The 23,735-nt window shown below is 46.9% G+C and overlaps 1 long non-coding RNA gene across 2 annotated transcripts; it reads right to left on the minus strand.

Moving 5' to 3' along the window:
• Window positions 1–17,546: 17,546 nt before the first annotated feature.
• LOC128788731 (uncharacterized) lies at window positions 17,547–23,460 on the minus strand. Of its 2 annotated transcripts, none has more exons than XR_008431185.1 (3): window positions 23,170–23,460; window positions 19,057–19,156; window positions 17,547–18,276 (listed from the first exon to the last, which is right to left on the minus strand). It is a non-coding gene; the product is annotated as an uncharacterized LOC128788731 (long non-coding RNA). The 2 variants fall into 2 exon arrangements; XR_008431184.1 differs by lacking the exons at window positions 17,547–18,276; window positions 19,057–19,156 and adding exons at window positions 21,892–22,787; window positions 22,890–23,025.
• Window positions 23,461–23,735: the final 275 nt, after the last annotated feature.

Below are 23,735 nucleotides of genomic sequence, written 5' to 3' on the forward strand. Positions count from 1 at the left end.
CCGTGGCATCTCCTGGGACAAATATGGAAATCCCCAGCTTCAGCACTGGACAAAAAAAACTTCCCAGTTTAGGTTTTCAGGGCTGGTGTCTTTGGAAAACCTGGAAAACCTCACTTCTGGCATGATAAAATTTGGAATTTTTTGTGGCCTTGTCAGCTGGATCAAGCTGTTCCTGATGTTCAGAATTCCTGTGGCATCTCCTGGGACAAATCTGGGACTCCCCAGCTTCAGCACTGGGTAAGAACATGGGAATTTTGGTTTTCAGGGCTGGTGCCTTTGGAAAACATGGAAAACCTCAAACATTTGGATTTTTTCGTGGCCTTGTCAGCTGGATCAGGGACCAACCTGTTCCTGAGGCTCAGAATTCCTGTGGCATCTCCTGACAAACCCGGGGCTCTCCAGCACGGGATAAGATCATGTAAATTTAGGATTTCAAGGCTGGTGCCTCTGGAAAACCTGGAAAACCTCAGGAAAAACTTGACCCTGACGTGAATCCCAGCTCTGTTGCCACCTGAAGTAGAGGTGGGAGGGCAGAGCTGCTCCCGGCAGGAAGCGGAGAGGAGGGAAAGAGCAGGGAAGAGCGTTTGATCCTTATCTCCTGCTCTCCCACTTGCTCTTATCTCCAGGCCCTGTTTGTTTTTCCCGGGTGACTCCTTCCCTTTGTGGTTTTTTTCCCTGATGGAAAATGGGAGCGCTGGGATGAGCTCCGGCAGAAGGGAAGCAGCCAGGGGAGGTTATCTGGATTTTGTAAAAGTTTATCAACTCTCCTCGTTATCCGTGTGGGATGGGATTGATCGGGGGCTCCATCCAACCCAACTTTGGATTTAAAGGATCAGGAGGAGGTGGCGGCTCCCTGGATCAGGGCCAGGAGCAGCCAGGGCAAGGCGAAAGCAAGTTTGGACTTTGGATCAGATTTGGAAGGTTGGAGGGGAGGAAAATCCAGGATCACAGGGAAAATACTCACTACCAACCACTGGAGCTGTTGGGAAAGGGGAAAATCCACACTGGGACATGTCCCACTATCCCGGGTGATCCAAGTGTCCAACCTGGCCTTGGACACTGCCAAGGATCCAGGGGCAGCCACAGCTGCTCTGGGAATTCCATCCCAGCCCCTGCCCACCCTCCCAGCCAGGAATTTCTTCCCAATCTCCCATCCATCCCTGCCCTCTGGCAGTGGGAGCCATTCCCTGTGTCCTGTCCCTCCATCCCTTGGAAATTCTCTCTCCATCTTTCCTGAAGCTCCTCCAGGTCCTGGAAGGTCACACTGAGCTCACCCCAAAGCTTCTCCTCTCCAGGCTGGACATTCCCAGCTCTCCCAGCCTTTCCTCCCAGCAGAGCTGCTCCATCCCTGGGATCATCCTGGTGCCTCCTCTGGGCTCTCTCCAGCAGCTCCAGCTCCTTCCTGTGCTGGATCCAGGCCTGGGGCAGCTCTGCAGGTGGGGCCCCACCTGAGCATGGGGCACAGGGGCAGAATTCCCCCTCCCCTGGATCCCACAGCCACATTTCTTCTGGATTCTCATTTTTCCAACAAGACTGTTGCCTTAAACCCTCCCAGGATCGTGTTTAATATCAAGTTTGATGTTTTTTAATTTCTCTCTGGTTTAGGATTTTTAGACTTTGTGCCTTCCAGTGTTTCTCCATGGAGAGCGGCACCTTGACTTTTTCCACCAGGATCTGGGATCCACATCTTTGTGGCATTTCAAGAATTCCATCCCTGTAGCACTGAGATCCTCCAATTCCTTCAGGCTCATCCCATATTGGAATCAACCGGAGCAAATTTTATCCTGCTCACTCCCTGAGCACAGGGACCACATTCCAGGTGCTGCCTGAACTCCTCCCCGCTTTTGGGCTCCCAGGAAAGCGCAGATTCCAACAGAAAACAGGAGGGAAACTCCGCCAATTCCCAGCTTCTCCAGTGCCAAGGAGTTTGGCACTAAGCAGCTTTTTGCTGCCTGGTGTCTGGCAGTGCTGGGTCTTATTTTCAACAAACCCCGTTAAAGGATTACGAGGGCCTTGTTAAAATAATGCCCTCGGAGCTTATTCCTTATTGGAAGGAAAACAAGGATAAACAGAAAGGGTTCTCTCATCCCCAGGGTTATTGCTTGGAGTGCTTTGAAAGGAGAAAAAAGGAGGAAAACTGGCAGGAATTAGGGAATATATAAACACACACACACATTTGTCTGGGGATATAAAGTGAGTTTTGTTTCATTTCTGCTTTACAGCCCTCGGAAAAAAAAAAAAAATTAACAGCTCCCCCCCGCTAATTAATCTAATTAATACTGATGTTTGGCCATTGCATGAAAAGTTTTACCTTGGAGAAATAATCAGTTAAAAGGGAAAAGGGAAAGGAAGCCACTCCAAAGGGGAGTTGCTATATTTACCTTTTTAATGGAGTTTAATAAATGGGAATTAGAAATCCAGGGATTTTTTTGCGTCGGCCGGGACGACGACAACAAAATGGGAAATTTTAAATGGTGTTTGCCACAAAGTGTTCACGTTTTCCAAATAAAACATGGAAAGGCTGGATGGCTCCATGGAGAGCTCCGGGAGCAGGGGGCATTTCCCTCAAGGCTTTGACTTCATCCAGAGCGGGAAAACAGCAAACAGGGAAGATCCCGATGGGGCTGATCCCTGAGGTCTCCTGTGCTTCATGGAGATCAGATCCACCCTGTCCTTCTGCAGGTGGAGGAATGGAGCATCTGGAGCCAATGGGAACTGAGCAGGAATCTCTGGGATGTCACCCCAAGACAGCAGCTCAGAAGATTGGATGATGAGTGGGAAACGGCGTTCCTGGTGGGATGGGGAATATCACAGAATCCCAGAATTCCAGGTTTGTGTTGGAAGGGCCCTTAGGGATCATCTTGCCTCAACCAGGGACACCTTCCCCTGTCCCAGGCTGCTCCAAGCCCTGTCCAACCTGGCCTTGGGCTTGTGACAACTGCTTAAAACTCATCCATTTGGAAAAAAATTCCTGCTGTCAGAGGAATAAAACCAAGCTGATCTCTGTTTCTTGTAATGTTCAGGATGACAGGGACTCATGAGCTTCAAATTTTTTTTTTTTCTGATTCTGGCCCAACTTTTGAGTCATTTTTCTTGGGTTTCATTGGTGGACGCTCAGCTGCAGGAAATCCGAGGTCTTGAGTGGGGCGGGTGCATTTATAGAACCCTGGAATGGTTTGGGTTGGAAGGGAACTTAAGGATCATCCCAGTGCCATGGGCAGGGACACCTCCCACCACCCCAGGCTGCTCCAAGCCCCATCCAGCCTGACCCTGGGTACTTCCAGGGATCCAGGGGCAGCCACAGCTTCTCTGGGAATTCCATCCCAGCCAGGAATTCCTAATTCCCAATCTCCCATCCATCCTTGCCCTCTGGCAGTGGGAGCCATTCCCCGTGTCCTGTCCCTCCATCCTTTATCCCAAATCCTGCTCCAGCCTTGGAGAGGAGTGGGGAGCGCCCAGGATGAGTGACTGGAATTTCATGTCCCAGCTCAGTCCCCGGCATGGATTTCTCTCCCCAAGTCCATGTCTGACCGTAGAATGGCCACGCTGGGGCAGCCAAAAGTCCCTCCTTGCCTCCCTGCTGGTTCCTGGAAGCGGGAATGGAACAGGGCAGGTGTCCATTGCTCTTCTCCCAAATAACCCAAGTCCAGAGGTGGGAGACCTGGAGATCAATCTGCTTTTGGAATCTTGCTGGTTTCAGGCACCCATGGATTCTTTGACAAGGAATTTGTGCTGGATACTCCAATTGCTGATTTAATTTGAGCCTCTCCGGTTCTTCCGCTGAAACCAGGAATGGCCAATCCCTTTTCCCTTTATCTTTTCCCATGGATTTGAAAACCCTCCATCATCTCCCATCAATCCATCCTCAATACTTCCATTAATCATTCCTCCTATCCCCCTTTTTTTTTTTTTTTTTTTTTTTTGATCTTTTCCTCTATCCCAAAGGACTTTTCCATCTTTATTGTGGTTTTCAGACCTATTTTGGCTTTTGGAGCTGCCGTGACCAGAAATGTTTGGCAGCAAGATCCCGCTGACAGGAAAGGGGATGTTTTCCTCATCCCATTCCAATGTCGGCATCACACGCTCACACCTTCACTGGCCCCTATTCCCAAAATTCCAGCCTGCATTAATCAGATTAATGGAGCAGGCAGAAAGCCCCACCCTTTAATTAAACTTAATCAAATGAAAATGCTACATCCCAATCAAGTCCATTGTTTTCTTTGCTTGTACACAAGCCTGAATGCCCTGGAGGCAGGAGCAACAAATTCCCAATGATTTTCCAGGAATGCTTTGTGGAGGTGATTGTTGACCAGGGGGAAAGCGGTGCCATGGATTGTTCTCAGAGTTTACTGGGACTGAGTTGGAGCTGAGTGTCCGGGAACATTCCTTGGCACAAACAATTTGCTAAAATTGGTGCAGCCATCCAGACTTTTGGCTGAGGGCGGAAAAGATCCGGCGTCTCCTCGGATCCATCGTTTGGTGAGTACGAGCAGCACAACTGTTCTTCCCTTAAAATTCCTTGTGGATGCCTCAGGGAGCCTTTGGTGAGGGGAAAAAAAGGCTGGTTATGTCCCAGATCATCAATATTTGAGATTTCGTCTGATTATAAAGTCAGGGGCATCCAGAGGGGATTTTAATCTGCTCAGGGAATCTTGGAATGGTTTGGGTTGGAAGAGACCTAAAATCCCATCCATTCCCACCTCCTGCCTTGGACTATCCCTGGGGGATCCAACCTGGCCTTGGACACTTCCAGGAATCCAGGGGCAGCCACAGCTTCTCTGGGCACCTCTGCCAGGATCTCACCTCGCTCAGAGCCAGGAATTCCTTCCCAAAATCCCATCTAAATCTACTTCTTTCAGCTCAAAGCCATTCCCTGTGTCCTGTCCCTCCATCCCTTGTCCCCAGTCCCTTTCCAGCTCTCCTGGAGCCCCTTCAGGCCTTGGAAGGAGCTCTGAGCTCTTCCTGGAGCCTTCCCTTCTTCAGGATGAACATTCCCAGCTTTCTCAGGAATTCTCCAGGCCCTTCCCAGCTCCCTTCTCTTCCCTGGACGTGCTGGTGGAAACTGGAGGTCCTGCTCCTTCCCATCCCTCCCATTCCTTCATTCCCTCAAGGAGAAGAACCATGCCGTGTTTGCTGAAAATCTCCAGTTCCACTTCTCCATGTCCTGGAATTCCGTTGGTTTATCGCTCTCATCGGAACTCCTAAGATTGTCTTTAAAACCATCAGAATTTTTAGCAACAAAATTCCAAGATTTTGGACTTTGGTGGCAGCATTCCCAAAACTTCCTCAGTGGTTGCACCAGCTGGGAATGCACTTCTGACTCCCAAAGGAATCTGAGGTTTTCCTCGGATTCTGAGAGTTGGAATTTTCCCAGAAAAAGAACAAAGCGTAACATAAATATTCCAAACTTTTTTTCTTTTTAAAGAGGGGGAAATCCTGTTTATTTTGTGTTTGCTTTGTTGTCCCTGCTCTGTTTGGAATGCCGAGTGTTTCCAACCCTTGCTTGTCTGGGAACGCGTGGTCCCAGGGATTTCTGCGGGAATGCTGATGCTCTCACGCGTGCTTGGAAAGGCTTTGTGGAACAAAGATAAATGAAAAATCAAATAACTGAAAGTGAAAACTTTTAGTCTCATTTTCTACTTTTTTGTCTCCTTTTCCTCTGCCAAAATTGAAGGAAATTTTTTTTCTGCTTTTGTCCTATTTTTGCTAATCTTTTTTTCCCTTATTTCTTTAAATCAGATTAAACTTCAGGAGTTTTTATGGAGGAAGGCCTGACTTCAGGAGCGTCCTTCCCAAATTTTTGTTCTAAGGAAGCTGAAGCAAAATGTGCTGGAGAAGGGTTTGGATTAGATTTAGTCCCCGATGGCTGGGAGAGGGTGGTGAGGCGCTGGAAGGGATTCCCCAGGGAATGGGGACATTCCCAAGGCTGCCAGAGCTACGGGAAGGTTTGGACAACGCTCTCAGGGTGGGATTGTCTGTGCAGGGCCAGGATTGGGACTGGGTGATCCCTGTGGGTCCCTCCAGCTCAGGACATCCCATGGTTCCGTGATTCCATGACAATCGTGTTCCCATTCCGTTTCTAAACCCCAGTTCCCGGGCACAGCCACCCTGAGACTCCCCTGGGGGCAGCCAGGGGGTCGGGCTCTGCTCCCAGAGAAACGGGAGAGGTTTGGATTTCAGGGAATATTCTCATGGAAAGGATTGTCCAGCCCTGGCAGTGGTGGAGTCCCCGTTCCTGGAAGGATTGAAAATCCATGTGGATGTGGCACTTTCTGGGGACTTTGCAGTGGCCTGGGAAGTGCTGGATGATTGGACCCAAAAAAGGCTTTTCCAACCTCAACAATTCCATGATTTTTTCCATGTTTAGGCCTGACACCTTAATTCCATCATCCATTCTCATGGCATTACAATATTTTTAGGGGATTCACCAATTTTTTGGGATAAATGCCAGGAATATCCAGGAAATTTCTTTCCAGAAGAAAGGCTGGGACACCCAAGGCCTTCTAAGTTTAAAGAGGTTTGAGCAGGATTGGTTTATGTGGAATTAGGAATGAAGGGTTGGATTCAGGAATACCAAGGAAACGGGGGGTGGGGGGGGGAAATCCTGAAGGAGAGAAGAGATTTTGAACTCGGAAAAGGAATTTTTTTTTGCTGCCACATAGTAAGAAATGGAATTTTAGTGGAATTTATCAACTCACAAATCTCATCCTTGCAGTACTTGATGCTCCTTTCTCCAAATCCCAAGTCCTGGCTGATTTCTCGGCGTGAAAGATTCCAATGTTGGCACTGGCGAGGTCCAGAAAGGGAAAGTGTTGCTTGTTCACCAAGGAGGAAATAATGGTGCAACTCCTGGAATGTGAAAACATCCAAAACTTTATAAAAGAGGATTAAAACTCCGAGGGAAAAAGCCTTGAGCTTTGCAGGAAGCAAAACCATTCCAATGGGAGCCAGCAAGGGAGAACCATGAAAAAAAAAAATTATCTATTTATCCTGCAAACTGAGGGAGCTTGGAAATAATCAAAACTTCACAAAAGCATTCCTGTTCATGGGAATATTGTGGGAATATTCAAAAGAGAGGGTTTTTTTGCTCCTTGAAAAAACTGAAGAAATGTAAAGTTTATCAAGACTGACCCTCTGTGTCTGAGATTTTTATGGAAAAATAATTCGCTCAGTTTGGTAGGGAATGTGGATAAAGTGGAAAAGTTGCCTGGAATAATTTGGTGGAACAAGGATTAAGTGGAATTTTTTATTTGGGCTTGAGCGTAGAAAGGAATTTTGAGAGATTAAAAGCTGCTCAATATTTAATAAAATATGGATAAAAATGGATATTGGCCTCAATCGGGAAAATCTGGGACACAGAGAAAACAAATGGAGGCACAAAACTGATTTATGGCTCATGGAAGTGGGTACTGGGGAATGTGGATAATTCCAGAAGTGGGAAGAAGTCTGGGAATTAGATGGAGATCCCTCGGAGAGGTGGTGAGCTCATAACCAGCCTGGATTTGCCAATGGCTCCAGACCTCCTGCTCCATGCCCAGAAAAGCTGGAAATTCCTTCCAGGGATGTGCTCCGTTTGGGAGGAAATCTCAGGAATTCTCCTCTTGCCAGAGGCAGAAGCTGTTACACCAGGAATGGTTAGGGATGCTTGTCCAGGAGAGTGCGAAATTCCAGAAGGTCTCAAATTCAAGGGTTTTAAACAATTCCAAAGCTTCAGGCAAATGGAAATCCCAGTGTCCAACCCACTGGGTGGCATTGGAAAACTCGTCTTTAAGCTGCTCCTAAGTGAGCCAAGCTTAGCTGCATAAATTAACCCAATTGATTTGGGCTGAAATTAGCTTTTAAATAATTGCAGAAACATCTAAAGCAGGATTTTCAAGAATTAAAATAGAACTGAGCCAAAATAGCTCAGAGAATGTGAGAAGTGTCCGTGAAAATTCCCGACTCCTGGTTGCTTCCTACTCTTCATCCCTGAGCAGTTTAACTTAATATTAGAGAAATGTTAATTAATATTAGCAAAAACGAACCATATTTTAATTAATATTCATACACTCCTCCCAGAGAAGATGAGCAGCCCTAATTTGAAGTCAGGGAGGTCGAGGCTGGATCACCACAGACCTGGAATGGGAATCTTTGCACATGGAGGTCATTCCAGACATGGATTTCACACCTGGATCACCACAGAACTGGAATGGGAATCTTTGCACATGGAGGTCATTCCAGCCTTGGATTTCACACCTGGATCACCACAGACCTGGAATAGGAATCATTGTACATGGAGGTCATTCCAGCCTTGGATTTCACACCTGGATCACCACAGAACTGGAATGGGAATCTTTGCACATGGAGGTCATTCCAGACATGGATTTCACACCTGGATCACCACAGAACTGGAATGGGAATCTTTGCACATGGAGGTCATTCCAGACATGGATTTCCTACCTGGATCACCACAGACCTGGAAGGAGATCACTGCATGGAGAAGTCATTCCAGCCTTGGGTTTCCTGTCTGGATCACCACCGACCTGGAATGGGAATCATTGCACATGGAGGTCATTCCAGACATGGATTTCCTACCTGGGTTGCCACAAACCTGGAATGGGAATCTTTGCACATCCCAGCCAATGATTTCCTACATGGATGACCAAGACCTGCAAGGGAATCATTGCTCATGGAAGTCATTCCAGACATGGATTTCCCACCTGGATCTTCACATACCTGGAAAGGGGTCACTGCATGGAGCGGTCATTCCAGACTTGGATTTGACCTGGATCACCCCAGGCCAGCTCAGTACTGTGGCTCCTCATGAACATCCCATCTCCTCTCTGGAGCACTTGGAATATCCAGAAAGGAAAGGAAACAGCTGTGGACAAGTTCAGGGATTGGAGGTACGAAATTCCAAGCTCTGCTCTGCGAGGTGCAAATCCCTGGAATCCTGTGCCATTCCTCAAGGTTCCCACCAATGCTCTTCAAACCAGAATTGGACTTTCCAGCTCTCTCATTCCTGCACATAATTCCCATTTCATGAGGCTCAGGTCTTCCAGGTTGGAATGAATCCCCCTCCTCTTCCCTTGATGTCATGGATTAAAGGGAGGCTGCTGGCTGGATCCTCCCGGCATTCCCAGGATACGGAGATTTACAGCTCCCATTACCTTCCGGAGGAGTTAAGGGCCTCATCAGAACCTGCTCCTCATCAGAATCTGCTCCTGGTTTATGGCTGTGGCCCTCCAGCCTCACTAATGATCCCAGAAAATCTTTTGGAATGTTCCCAGTCACCTGGACTCACTGGGAGTCATGCAGGGAGTCTGGGGAACAAAAATCCTTTCTTGCATCTGGCTTTAATTACCTTTGGTTTTAATTAACTTCTGGGAGTTTCATATCAGTAATGTGGAAAAAGCAGCTTTTCGTGGAGGTTTGTTTTCCGTACAGGGAAAAATTGCATTCCATTTATCCCGTCCCATCACCTGCGGCCTCTGAGAGGCTTTGTCCAATGCCACTGGAATTCCTCGTGCTCCTGGAGGGATCATGGAGATGATCCTGGGCAGCTCCCCATCCTCTTATTCCCCTTGCATCAACCACAAAGTCTCCCCTCTCTCTGATTTTTGATTCTAGTGGGTGATAATTCCTCATTTGGCCAAAAATTCCAGTTGGATTTAAGGATCTCAGTGGATTTGAGAGCTGGAGGGAGCAGATGGAATTGGGAATCTCCAGGGAGATTTGTCGCCTTCTCGTGCTTAAAGCGGGCTTGTAAAAAAGAGGGAGAGGGATTTTTTACACAGGCAGGTGGTGATAGGAAAAATGGGAATGGTTTTAAATTAAAAGAGGGAAGATTTAGATTGGAAGTGAGGAGGAAATTCCTCCCTGTGAGGCCCTGGAGAAGCTGTGGCTGCCCCTGGATACCCCTGGAAGTGTCCAGGGCCAGGTTGGACAAGGCTTGGAGCAGCCTGGGATAGTGGAAGGTGTCGGGGTTGGAATGAGATGATCCATAAGGTCCCTTCCAACCCAAACCAACCTGGGATTTGGTAATTCTGGGATAAGGAGTGAAATCCCTGAGTCAGGGAATATTCTGGACACGCCACTCGCACTTGACCCGTGGCAAAGACACCGCAAATAAAACGGTGGGGAAATGAAACCCTGAGAGAAGGAAAACTTTTCCACACCCTATGGAAGCAGGCCATGGAGAGCACCGCCACGGGAATGCCGCAGGATTCAAGGAATGGGATTTTCCCTACCCAGGAAAAAGAGCCACTCCATCACTAAATATGAGTGGATTGAAAGGTTTTAGGGTTGAGGGAATCTTTGAGCAGCCTGGGAGAAGCCTTAGGAGGTCACGGATTTTTCCGTAGTGTCTGGAAGAGCTGGCTGATCCCAGCTGGAGAGGGAGCACATTCCTGGAGCAGACATTTGTCCCCCTGCGGAGTTTGTGTCCAAAAGGGGCAATGAAACATCAAATCCGGGCTCCTAAAATCCACGAAGTGTGAAATCATCCGAGTCATGACTGGGAATTTACGCAGCACTTGGAATTTTCTCCTCATTATACTGGAGAGCAAAAATCCGGTGGTTCTGGAGGGTCAGGGGACACTTTGATTTCCAAATATCCTTCGGGCACTTGGGAGTGTTGAGTTGAGGATTTGAAGAGTCTTTTCCAAACTAAATTATCCTAAAATTCCATTATTTTGGTGGTCAATCCTGCAAAGGCAAATCCACAAAGAAGCTGAGTCTCTCCTAAAATCCCTGCTTGGGCATCCTCCACAGGACAACTCTCAAGGCCAGGAATTCACCAATGGATTTTGATATCCCTGAATATCTGCCCAATAATCCTGGAGCTGGATATAAACTCCAAATCCTGCTCCTGCTCAGCCTGATCCATGGGAATGTCCCCAGAGGGGCCGGAAAGGACAATTCCCAGTCGTTGGTGTGGCCAAGGACCCGATCCCACACAAATCCCACAGCATCCCCCAGCTCTATCCCAGATCTGGCTGTCCTGGAGACCGGAACAAACACAGGAGAAAATCCCATGGGACATGTGGGATTATGCCAAATACCACCAGGGAAAAGGCTGTAATATTAGGGGAGAGGCAGGAAGGAGAAGCTGGAGGATGATGCAGAATTGGATAATTTGAGGGGACATCACTGAGCTGAAAAATCTGGGAATGTGAGGGAGAATATGAAATTAACTGGTGGAAGCCAATAGGAAAAAGCATCCTTAGGGAAACATCTCCAGAAAATTCCTTGGAAAGGTTTCACGGCCAATGCAGTGGGTTTGCTGCCCAGAATTCCTGGGGGAAATTCCAAGGCACAGAAGCCGTTTCCAGATTCCCTGAGCAGCCGCGGGTTGGTTTCCCAGAAGGGGTCAGTCTTTCCCAAGGATTTGTGAGGAATTACCTGACTCTTCCAAAGGGAAGCGCGGTGCCTGGATGGATGAAATTTGGGAATAGCAGCTGCAGCCTCAGGTGAAATCAAGCTCATTGCAAGTGGGAACTCCCCTGGATAATTTGACAAATTACTGACCGCATATTCCTGGGATGTGGGAATTAACCTTGGAGCAAGTGGGGATATGAGGTGGGAACATTGTGTTCAGAAATCCCAGGATGTGGGACTTCAGCCTTGGAGTGAGCAGGGGATGAGATGGGAATATTGTGCTCAAGAATCCCAAGATTTGGGAATTAGCACTGTCTTTGAGTGACAGAGGGGGCGGAGGTGGGAATATTGTGCTCAGGAATTCCAGAATGTGGGAATTAACTCTGCCTTGGAGCAAGCAGGGGGATGGATTGGGAGTACTGAGCTCTGGAATTCCAGAATGTGGGAATTAACTCTGCCTTGGAGCAAACAGGGGGATGGAATGGGAATATTGTGCTCAGGAAAGTGCTCGACATTCCCATTTTTTTTCCCTAAATCTCCTCTCAGGTGCTGTAGCAGGAAAATCCTTTTCCCTGCTCTGAAGTTCTGGAAAAGTCCAACTCTGGTAGCAGAGCTTTAAAAGCTGATCCTGGGATGAATCCCAAAATTTGGGGAGACCCTGGAACCTTCACTCTGTAATTCCACCCCTCCTCTTTTCCACTGGTGTCTTATCCAAATTTGAGCTTGAAATCCCTGGGAAGCCACCCTGAGGAAAGGCACTGGTGATTCTGGTGGATGGAATGATTGGAAAAGTGGGCATGAAATCCATGTGGAAATCCTTGGATTCCTGTAGTGAGGGGGGAGATCTTAAAAGAAGAACCTAAAAAGAAGATCCAAGGTAAGAAACAAAAAAGGGAAAAGAGGAAAATGGGGACACAGGTGACAGCCAAGGAATATTTTAGTTGGTCACAGCAAGGATAAACTTTTTCCTGGTGAAATGAGCTATAAATCATTGGAAAAATAACAATTAAAAGCCATTTTAAAAATGATATTTCCTGTTTCAAGCCTGAGATTAAATATTTCACCTCATAAAAGCCAGCGCTTCCTCCTGGATCTCCAAAATCCGTTGACTCTGGACTGGGTGAAGGATACAGCCCAGATTTCCACCTGGAGGCGTTCCCGGAGTAGGATCCCACCTAATTCCTTGTATGGATTGGTATTGCTGGAAAACCCAACCCCAGCTTGTCAGAATCCTTCCAGTCAGGGCAAAATGTTGGGATAGTTACAAAAAGCCAGGAGGGAAATATTTCCTTTCATTTTAACGCTGTTCCCTTTTCTCCATCCGTCAAAAAACAAACAAACAAACAAACAAAAAAAAAAAAAAAACAACCCAAAAAAACCCAAAAAAACAAACCAAAAAAAATCCCATCTTTCAAATTCTGTTTGTTCGTTCTTCCTTGTTATCCAGGCAAATTTCAGTCACAAGGACGATTCCTTGGATTTGAAAAAAAATTTTTGGGAGTTTCTGGGAATTCCATGAGGAAATCTCAGTGGTTTTTGGCTCTGGTTTGGCCATTTTCTTGTTCCATTTCTCTGTGTGTATCAGAGGATGGAAATAAATATATTTCAGAATATTTCTAAGGATGTTTTCCCATAATATTCTTAAGTATATTTTCCATAATATTCCTAAATATATTTTCCCTATGTGCAACTGTCGGGATCAGAATTCCAGCATGAAATGGATCGGATTAAATACAGACATCTACATTTTCCTAATTATCTGGGTTTTTCCATGTCAATGGAGCCTCAGGATGAGTAGAACCCCATCCATCCTAAATTTGAGTGATTTAGGAATGAGCCCATCCATCCTAAAATTGAATCCTAAGGTTGGAAAAGACTCCAAGATCATCAAATCCTTTGTTGTCCATAAAATCCAGGGGAAAGTGCTCAGGTGGATTTCTGGAGTTTTTCTCAAAACGTTGCTTTTCATAAAGACTTTGGTTTTCTGGTGCAGTTAAACCAAGGGGATTCTTTTCCCCTTCCAGAATCTTCTCCATATCCACCACTGTTCCCAGGTTTTGGGATAAAGAGGAGGAATTGGAAGGGACTTTCAAGCTCATCCCATTCCACCTCCTGCCATGGGCAGGGACACCTCCCACTGTCCCAGGCTGCTCCAGCCTGGCCTTGGGCACTGCCAGGGATCCAGGAGCAGCCACAGCTGCTCTGGGAATTCCATCCCAGCCAGGAATTCCTAATTCCCAATCTCCCACCCATCCCTGCCCTCTGGCAGTGGGAGCCATTCCCTGTGTCCTGTCCCTCCATCCCTTGTCCCCAGTCCCTCTCCAGCTCTCCTGGAGCCCCTTCAGGCCCTGCAAGGGGCTCTGAGCTCTGCCTGGAGTCTTGTCCAGCTTGAAAAATCCCAAATTTCCCAGCCTTTCACACATATTCCCATTCTCTTTCCGTTCTCCTTCCCAGAGTTTGTGCTCTACCCCTCCCACAGGAGCTGGTGCCTCTCTCCCCTTTGGATGCAGCTTGGAAAGAGGATTTTTAGTTCCTCTTTTCCTTTTTCCCTCTCATCCCCAATTTGCACTTTTCACTTCCCAGCACTAAGACCAAGTCACTCTTTCCTTTTTCTCCTCCTTCCTGAAGTAAAGAATTAATTAGGAATTTAAACACCATCAGTCACTCCCCTTTTCCCCTTCCCCCATCCCGCTCTCCCTTTCCCCCCCATCCCAACTCCTGGAATATAAATCATTTGCTGTGGTCTGCAGCTCAGCTGGAAAAACCAACAAGCCGGGTCTATAATGTCACCAGCATCTCATTTAGGGGATTTATGGGGTCTGGCCTTAAGCACTTGCTGCTTTACAGCCTGTGAGTTCACTCCTGCAGGAATTCCCTCCGGATTCCACCTCCTTGTCCTTGACTCCGGCTGTCCGGCTGATCTCGGGAGCTTTTCAAAAGGTAGATCCCCATCCCTTGGAAAATGGGATCACGGCTTTGTTTCCATCCCTGGTTGGTCCTAAAGAGGATCACAGCACATTCCTGCAGCCAGGAAAGCCTTGGAATTGGGATGTGCTGGGTGCGGGAGGCAAATGGAATAATTATCCAAGGTGGACTTGTCAAGGTTCACACACTGAGTGGGAAGAACATGGCTGCCCCTTCCTTTGGGCTCCCTCTGAGTTTTCTGATTTTCCTTCAGTTTTCTTTTTTCCTTTGAGTCTTTCCCAGTGCCTGGAATTGTCAGGGAGAAGGGAATCACCAAGTTGTCACTCCCTGCAGGGTTTTTCCTAGACAAAGGAAGGACGAGGTGAAGTTCCTTCACCAGCTGGTGGCAAACACCCCTCAGCTGAACCCTGCTGGCTCCAGTGGCCTGGTGACAACATTCCAGGAGCCACCTGTCCCCGGAAGAGCCAACCCTGGGGAGCAGCAGCTCCAAAAGTCCATTAACACCCCGGCACACATCCCGGAGGAACGGGATCAAAACTCCTTGGAGCCAATCCGTGCATCCAAGCCAGGTGTTGTTCAAGGACCAGCCAAAATCTAGGTCGCACCTTTTTTGACCAAGCTCTGCCAGATTTAGGTTGGATTTTAGGAAAAGGTTCTTCCCCCAGAGGGTGCTGGGCACTGCCCAGGCTCCCCAGGGAATGGGCACATTCCCAAGGCTGCTCCAGGAGCATTTGGATAACGCTCCCAGGGCTGCCCAGGGTGGGATTGTTGGGGTGTCTGTGTTCTGGATGATCCTTGTGGGTTCCTTCCCACTCAGGATATTCCATGACTCTCTGACAGACCCCAAGTGCATGGGAATGAGACCACTGACAGGAATTTCAGGATTAGGTCCTTCCCAAGGACAACAGACCCTTCCCTTTAGCTCCAGATTTCAGGGAAGGGTTCTTCCCCAGAGGGTGCTGGGCACTGCCCAGGTCCCCAGGGAATGGGCACATTCCCAAGGCTTCTCCAGGAGTGTTTGGACACTGTTCCCAGGGATGCACTGGGTGGGATTGTTGGGGTGTTTGTGTTCTGGATGATCCTTGTGGGTTCCTTCCCACTCAGGATATTCCATGACTCTCTGACAGACCCCAAGTGCATGGGAGTGAGACCACTGACAGGAATTTCAGGATTAGGTCCTTCCCAAGGACAACAGACCCTTCCCTTTAGCTCCAGGTAGATCCAGAGCCAGCTGGGACCTGGCCCAGCTCCTGGGACAGCTCCTTCCCAATCCAGGGAAGAGCAGGGATCCCAGAGTGACTTTTCCTGGTGCCAGTGTCCAAATTCCTCTGCCATTTGGAGTAGGGACACCTGGGTGGCTTTGGAGGCACTCAGTCAAACTGGCAGTGCTGGGGGTTAAACTTCCTGGTTGGAAAATGGTTCTGCCTGGGGGAATGTTCTGGAAAGGCATCTCCATGATCCTGAAGTGTGGGACAGACACCAAAATTGGGTTTGGCAGCAGAAGAGCCAATTTTTCCTTGTTCTCAGCCACCTCCTCCATGTTCCCAGCTAACTTCTCTATGTTCTCACCCATCTTCGGGCACAGGTTGGATTCCGTGATCTTGGATGTCTTTTCCAGCTGAAGTAATCCCATGATTCTGTGATCTCCTCAAAGTTCTCAGCCACCTTCTCCATGTTCTTACCTGCCCTGTCAGAGTTTGGACTCCAAGATCCTGGAGATGTTTTCCAATAGAAATGATTCTGTGGTTCTGGGATCTCCTCAGTGTTCTCAGCCACCTTCTCCAAGTTCTCATCCACCTTTTCCATGTTCTCAGCCATCTTCATCACAGGTTGAACTCCATGATCCTGGAGATCTTTTCCAACTGAAATGATCCTGCGATTCTGTGATCTCCATGTCCTCATCCACCTTTTCCATGTTCTCAGCCATCTTCATTGCAGGCTGAACTCGATGATCCTGGAGGTCATTTCCAACCAAAATGATCCTGCGATTCTGTGATTTCCTCAAATTTCTTATCCACCTCCTCCATGTTCTCCTCCATCTTCTGTCACAGGTTGGATTCCATGATCCTGGAAGTTTTTTCCAGCTGAAATGATCCTATGATCCTGTAATTCTGTGATCTCCTTAAAGTTCTCATCCACCTTTTCCATGTTCTCAGCCATCTTTGGTCACAGGTTGGACTCCACGATCCTGAAGGTCTTTTCCAACTGAAATGATCCCGTGATCCTGTGAATTCTGTGATCTCCTGCTCCATCTTCTCACACCTGTGGCTGCACAAGGATGTCGGTGTGGATTTGTAGGCATTTATATCCCAGGGATAAACCCAAGGATAATTCCAGTTCCAGGCTCCGGAGGGAAGAGATGTTGTCTCTCTTTCCTACCCCTTCACTCGGATATTTCCAATCTGGATCTGTTTTCCAGGACAAACTTTCCTTGGGACAGAAAGATGTGCTGCAGTGTGGGTCATTTCCCTCAGTTTAGGATAAATAACAGGATGATGATGATGATGATGATGATGATGATGATGATGATGATGATGATGTTTCTTCTCTGGACTCCACCCTGGGAGATATCTCACGGAATCCAGTGGAAAACTGGGGAAAAGGTCTATTTTCAAGGATAACCTGGCTTGCTGAATTATTCATGGCACATTCCTGCTTTGAGCTGCAGGGATGACTTCAGACACTGAGAAGAAGTGGGTTAAATTAAAAAAAAAAAAAAAAAAGAAAAATAATGAAAAAATACGGATGCAGATCCTCATGGAGCATTGATTGTGTCCGGTTGCTCTCCTCACCCTCAGGAATCTGTAAAACTTCCCAGCAGGACAACGGGAGCAACTCGCAAAGGATGGAGAGAGTGGGGAAGGGTTTGTGGATGGGAATCCACCCAAAATCACACCACACATGTGTGGGAGAGCCAGAAGGAAAAGCTGGATCCGTGGATCCCACCGGTTTATGTATGTGTGGGAACCACTGAGGCCATCCAGAGTCACTCCCAAATCCCACAAAACAGCTCCCACCGCTGCTCCAGCGCCATTCCCAACCATTTTGTCGCTGTTATTTGCTTTTCCAATTGGGCTCATTCCTGAGGGAAAGATGATCTCATGGGGAGGGCATGGATCTAAGAGCAAGGAGAGAAAAGGCTTTAGAAAAGATCCTTTGTTTCAGGGACAATTTTTGGGAGAGTTTTTTGGAAGATTTTCATTTTCTACCCCGAAAACATTGAATTTTTCTCAGTTTTATTTAATTTTGACAACTACAAGTTAAAAAAAAAATAGTGTTTATGGGATGAAATATTTCGGCTGTGTTTTCCAATCAATTTTTCTCCAATGAAAAAGCTTGAATGCTGGAATTTTCTGCTCAAATATTCCAAATAAATCCATTTTCTCTTTCCTACTTTCCCTCCAAAGTGAGAGGAGCTCAGGAAAACCACTTTTTATTATTATTGGGTACTCACCAGATCCATTCTCATCACAGACAAAGAAATAAAGGAAATGACACTGGAATTTTTTGGATAATAAAGGGCCCTCTCCTCATTCCCACAGTTTTTATGCAGATCAGTTCTGAATAAACAGAAATATTCCCATTTTTCTTTTCTCCATGGTTCAATCTGGGATTGGGAAGAGTGATGTCATTTAACAGCTGCCTCCACAGAAGCCAAGCTAGTAAATATCCTGTCTGTCATTCCTCAGGAACTCTGGAAAACCTTTTGGAGCAGGAAGGAGCAAAATCATCGGGACAACCATGCCTGGATTCTATTTTGACATTAAATCTCTTGTCTCGGGGTCTCAAACTCCTAAATGAAGCCAAATTCTGCCAAAATGGGTGAGAAAATGTTGATTTTTGATGGGAAAAATGGAGTGGGATTCATCCTGCTGAGGGTTCCATCTCAGATATCCATGGAAAATCAGAGCCAAGGGACACGGGAACTTCAGGAGCTGATTTGCCTCAAATGTTTGTGGATCATCAAAATTCCAGGGTTTTCTTTTTGACTCCCTGGAGAGTGGACGGAGCCAAAAGTACCAGCTTAAAACTTCCAATAAATCCAGTGCAAGGTGTCAGGGAAATCAGGGATAAGCTGGATTCATTCCCTCCCCACAGTTAATCGGCTTTTTCCCGGAGGATTTTTTTACTTTTCCTTTGTGTCGTTCCTGTTTTAGGGAGGATTTTAGGGGGGTTATCAATGAATCATGGAATGCTGGAATCCTGGAATGGGTTGGGTTGGAGGGGATTTAGGGCTCCTTTAGTTCCTGGAATCCCTGGAAGTGTCCAAGTCCAGGTTGGAGCAACTTGGGATAATGAAACTCCTGCTGATGGACTGGGATAAGTTGATCCTTAAGGTCCCTTCTAACCCAAACCATTCTGGAATTCTGGGATTCTAGGATAAATTGTTGCTCTTTCCCCGTGCTTATGGAGAATGACACCTCCAGGAGATGAGTATTCCCAAATCCACCTCCGCAGATCACGGAACCATGGGATGAACCAGCTGTCACAATCTGACCTTACAGCATTCCTAGGATATGATTTTCTTGAGGAAAATCCCTTTGCTCCGTGGATCTCTGGGATGGAGAAGTTACAGCTGTGTCCATCCGCTGGGATCGTCCTGGAAGCTCACTGGGAATATTCACCCCTGCTCCAGGATAGGGGAACCCTTTCTAGTGAACTCTTTTGGGATTTCTGATCAGAATTTAGGGGTTCTGCTTCTCATCTGCTGCACATCCCAAATCCGACCCCACATCGTTGGCTTCCTTTTAAAAACATTCCCGAAATTCAGACCTTAATGACACGGCGGTAAATTACCCACTGAGAGCTCTGCTCCTGAAAAACAGAGCAATTCCATCTCCCGGCACCACCACCTCCACTCTTGGAGCGAATCCTGTGGAATATAAACAGTGGGAAGCCAAGGGATTAGGGGGAGGTAAAAGAGTGGGATTTTTGTTGTGTAACACTGAGGTGTGACGAGGGCCAATCAGGAGCTGATCCAGCTCCACTTCCAGCCCCTTCCTTAACCTCATTCCCTTCAAATGTTTCCCCTGCACACAATCCAGCAAGGGAAGAATTCCGCTCTTTGAGGTTTTTCCATGAAAAAAAAAAGGGAAATCAAAGAAGCTGAGAACCTGGAGGGTGAGTTTTAATTAATACTGGTTTTAATATTTAATTAATACTGGTTTTAGTTGAATGTGTCCCCGCCTACGGAACGGGATGTTCCTAAAGTCTTTCCCAGCCCAAGCCATGCTGGAATTCTAATTCACACTAATTTATTTCTAAGCTTAGTTTAAAATGAATCAAAAAATGGGCTTTCAATTAAATTAAGCCTAATAAAAGATTAGGCTTAATTTAAGTTGAAGTAAAATTTTAATTTAGTTGAAAATGAATTAAAAATTAGGGTTTTGAGCACAGGAAATGCTTCAGCTCACTTCCAGCTCGGCTCCAGAGCTTCACTTCCAATGGCATGGAAAACCAACTGGAATATCAGATGTAACTCCTGGATCTTTCTCTTCATAAATCCTGGGGGTCATTCTGCTACTAAAGTTCACCACGTCATTGAAAATATTAATTATCAGTTTCACATTCCAAATTTCATCCATTAAAATGTCCATATTTGGAAGAACTTTTATTTTTAACCTCCTTTCCTATTTTTAAAGCAATCTGCAGATCTTGATTTGTCCCATCAGTGATGATTTATACAAAAAAAAATGAAGCATTTTGAAGCATTTTTGGGTGTTTTTTTTCCTTTTTTTTTGGGGGTGGGAGTGTTTTTTGGTCCTTTTTTTGTGTTTTTTTTTTGTGGATCTGGTTTGGAATATAATTAGAAAAGAGGAAAAGGGATTGGAAAAGGAGAACAAAAAGCCAAAAAACAGGAAGGGATATTTCCAATCGATTTTGCCTTGGTGAGATATCGAGTGATTAAACATTAAATAATTGAACAGAAGGAATGGGGATTTATCCCAATGTCTCCCAAGTTTCCTTTCCAGCTGATAAGCACTAGAGCTGCAGGAATATGGATGTGCTGGCTGGAATTTTTCCTGGGAGATCTCTAATCCAACCTTCCACTCAGAGCAGGGAGAGGTAAAGGAAGGTTGGAATTTTGGATCAATCAGGAACGAGGATCTGGATCAGTCAAGATCAATCGATTTGAATCTGGATCAATCAAGATCCAGAACAGAAGGCAAGTTGGACAGGGCTCGGAGCAACCTGGGGTAGTGGAAGGTGTCCCTGCCCATGGAACGAGATCATCTTGATCGTTCCTTCCACCCCAAACCATTCCATGATCCTATAAAAACATTCCCAGTTCTGTATTTCCCTTATTATTAGTTTAAAAATGGCTCTTTTTAATGATCATTTTCCCTCTTACAGGAAGTAGGTGCATTCCTAACTCAAAACCCCAGAATCCCAGCGCCCAATTTCCCGTTGGGAGCCAGTTGTGATGGAACATTTTCCCAAAAATGCGGGGCAGAATAGAATTTGTTAAGAAATAAATAATGAAGACAAGAGCAAAACTGACAGGCAGCAGCCAAAGAGAGGCAACATCCGCCCATCCCTGATTCCCTGCTCCCAAATTCCTGTGCCAGCCTTTCCCAGGCTTTTTCTCTTTCCCTTTCATGCCGCTGGGAAGGGCAGGGCGGGATCAGGGATCCCTCTGTCTCTGTTTGATGCCTCGCTGAAGGCTGATAACATTCCCTGCTGACAGCAGAGGGATGATTAGCACGGATATAAAGGAGGGAAGTGTCCGGGAAGGAATTTTTTCCATGCCTTGGCCGCCGATGGCCTCAAAGCCTCCATTGTTGCTGGTGGCCAGGTGAACAATTTGTGCCTCTGAAGGAGGGAGATACGGATCTCCCGCATCCCTCTGGAGAGCCATCCCAGCCTCCGGGACTCCTCCGACCTGCTGGAATGGCTTCAGAGGGCGTCGGATGTCAAAAGGGATGTGGAGGCTCCCGGAATTTCCTCAGCTCCGGCTCCACGCCACGTTCAGCTGTGCAGGTGTTGGATAAAGACACCGAGGTCTAAATTGCAGGGATATTCCCCAAAATCCCTCCAGGTAGAAGTTTCTTTGGGAAATTCCTCATTGTGAGGATTTTTTCTTTATTCGTCTACACCAGGACCAGGTGAGAGTTTTAGGGATGTAATTCCCTGGATAATTCTCCAGGTTTGTCCTGACTTGAGCAGAATGAATCCAAGGCCAAATTGGACAACCAGAATAATCCTTGTGCTGCTCCAGAAAAATTCCCACCTTGGACAGGTTCCACCTTCCATCAGGATGAAAACCTCCTTGGGGGTCTTACAGTTTTGGAATGATTTAAGAAAAGACTTCCCCCAAATTTATGGAGCTGTTCCAGGGGAGGTTTAGGTTGGATTTAGGAAAAGATTCCTCATCCAGAGGGTGCTGGGCACTGCCCAGGCTCCAGGAATGTTTGGACACCAGTCCCAGGGATGCACAGGGTGGGATTGTCGGGGTGTCTGTGCCGGACTGGGAGCTGCACTGGATGATCCTTGTGGATCACTCAGGATATTCCATAATTCCATGGTTATTTCTAATGCAGAACATGAGAGTCAAGTCAAATTCCCAACTCTTGCTTCCAGCTGTGTTCCTGTCCTGGGGATAGGAATGAGTTAATCTTTAAGATCCCTTCCAACCCAAACCATTCCGTATTTCTTCCCCGAATCCCACAGGAATTTGGGGATGCTGCTCCCTGTGTGTTTGGAGGCTTTGGGAACAGAGCTCAGCAGAGCTTCTCCTGGGCTCAGTTTATTTTCACCCATTGAGACTCAATCCTTAATATTTTTAGAAGAAATTAATGGAATTTTTGGCCACCAGGAGCAGCACCTTTATGGGATTTTGGGGGAGTTGCCATCTCCCTTCCAAGGCAAGCAACCTTAAAAAAAAGGGGGAAAAAAATAAAAAAAGAGGGAGAAAAAGAAAAAGGACCCATTAAAGTGAGTTTTAAACCCAGAAAAAACAGATTGAATGTCGGACTTCATCCCACTTCAGAAAGCGGAGGAGGATGTGGTTTGTCTTTGTTTTATCCAGCCGTAGCTTTGTCCCAGCTTGGAAAAGCGGGATATTAACTCCAGTGGGACATTACTGAGGGATCAGCAAACCCTTCTGCTGCTGCCTGAAGGCTCCCTCAGTTGTGTGAGTTGTTTTTTTTCCTCGGTGAGAATTTATGGCCGGTGATTCACGGAGCGAAGCCGTGTTTATTTTCCTTTTCCGATGATATTCCGCACTGCCCGTGTTCCAGGAAATATGACATAGCTGTTATTGCTAGGAATGAGCTGCTGCCGGTGGTTTGCATCCACAACTGCCTTCGGAAGGAAGGAATTCCTGGCACTGCTCCTCACGCTGGAGACTTTCGTCCTTTCCGATATTCCTTGTTTGTTTTTTTTTTTTCCAGATTTGCAAATCCAACCAGGAGATAATGAGGAATTTCTACTTGGGAAGGGGGATTTGGGGTGCGTGTGTCGTCTCCTCTGGAATAGCTTAGCACATTCCCGGTGTTTGCATTCTGCAGGATCCAGAAGGATTTGCATCCATTTATGGCCACGTTCTCCATCCTCAGTGGGGGAAAAATGGGAACACCTCATCCACAGCCGCAGGAAAATCCTACCTGTGCAAGGGGGTCCAGCTCCAAGGTCGTGGAATCATGGAATGAGTTGGGATGGAAGGGAATGTAATCATCCCATTCCATGGGCAGGAACAGCTTCCACTATCCCAGGTTGTTCCAGCCTGGCCTTGGACAATTCCTGGGATGGGGCAGCCACAGATTCTCTGGGAATTTCTTCCCAGCACCTCATCACCCTCACAGATGGGAATTCCTTCCCAAAATCCCATCCAAATCTCCTCCCTGTCAGTTTGAATCCATTCCCCTTTGTCCTCCCCCTCCATACCTTGGAAATATTCCCTCTCCATCTTTCCTGTCGCCTCCTTCAGGTCTTGGAAAAACACAGTGAGGTCACCCCAAAGCTGGAAGAAATCCACAGCAGATCCAAGTTTTTCAACATTGCTGCCCAGAATCCAATGGTTTGAGGGAAAACTCTGCCTGAAGAGGGGAATTATCATCCTTGCACTTGGAATGAGCAATTTTCCCACGGATAAAGAGGGGAATTCCAGTTGTGGGTTGGTAGAACAGCACTGGAAGGACGTTGGATGGGCTTGGAGCAACCTGATCTCCATGGAGATGTCCCTGCCCATGGCCAGCTGGGTGATCCTTAAGGTCCGCTCTGATCCAAACCATTCCAGGATTCCATGGAGATCGGGTTGTGACGTCATAGTTCCACCAAAGCTCTCAAGGTGAAAATCATGGAAGCTGTTGGAATATTGGACATGAACCATGGCCAAAGACAGGCAGTGGACAGCAGGATCATTCCACATTCCGACAGGCACGAAGGATGTTTTCCTGAGGTTTTTCCCCCCTCCCAGCTCTCATCCAAACCCTGGCATTTTCTGGAGACCA

This window comes from Vidua chalybeata, chromosome 1 (genome assembly GCF_026979565.1).
Source record: "Vidua chalybeata isolate OUT-0048 chromosome 1, bVidCha1 merged haplotype, whole genome shotgun sequence".
Taxonomy (NCBI): Eukaryota; Metazoa; Chordata; class Aves; order Passeriformes; family Viduidae; genus Vidua; species Vidua chalybeata.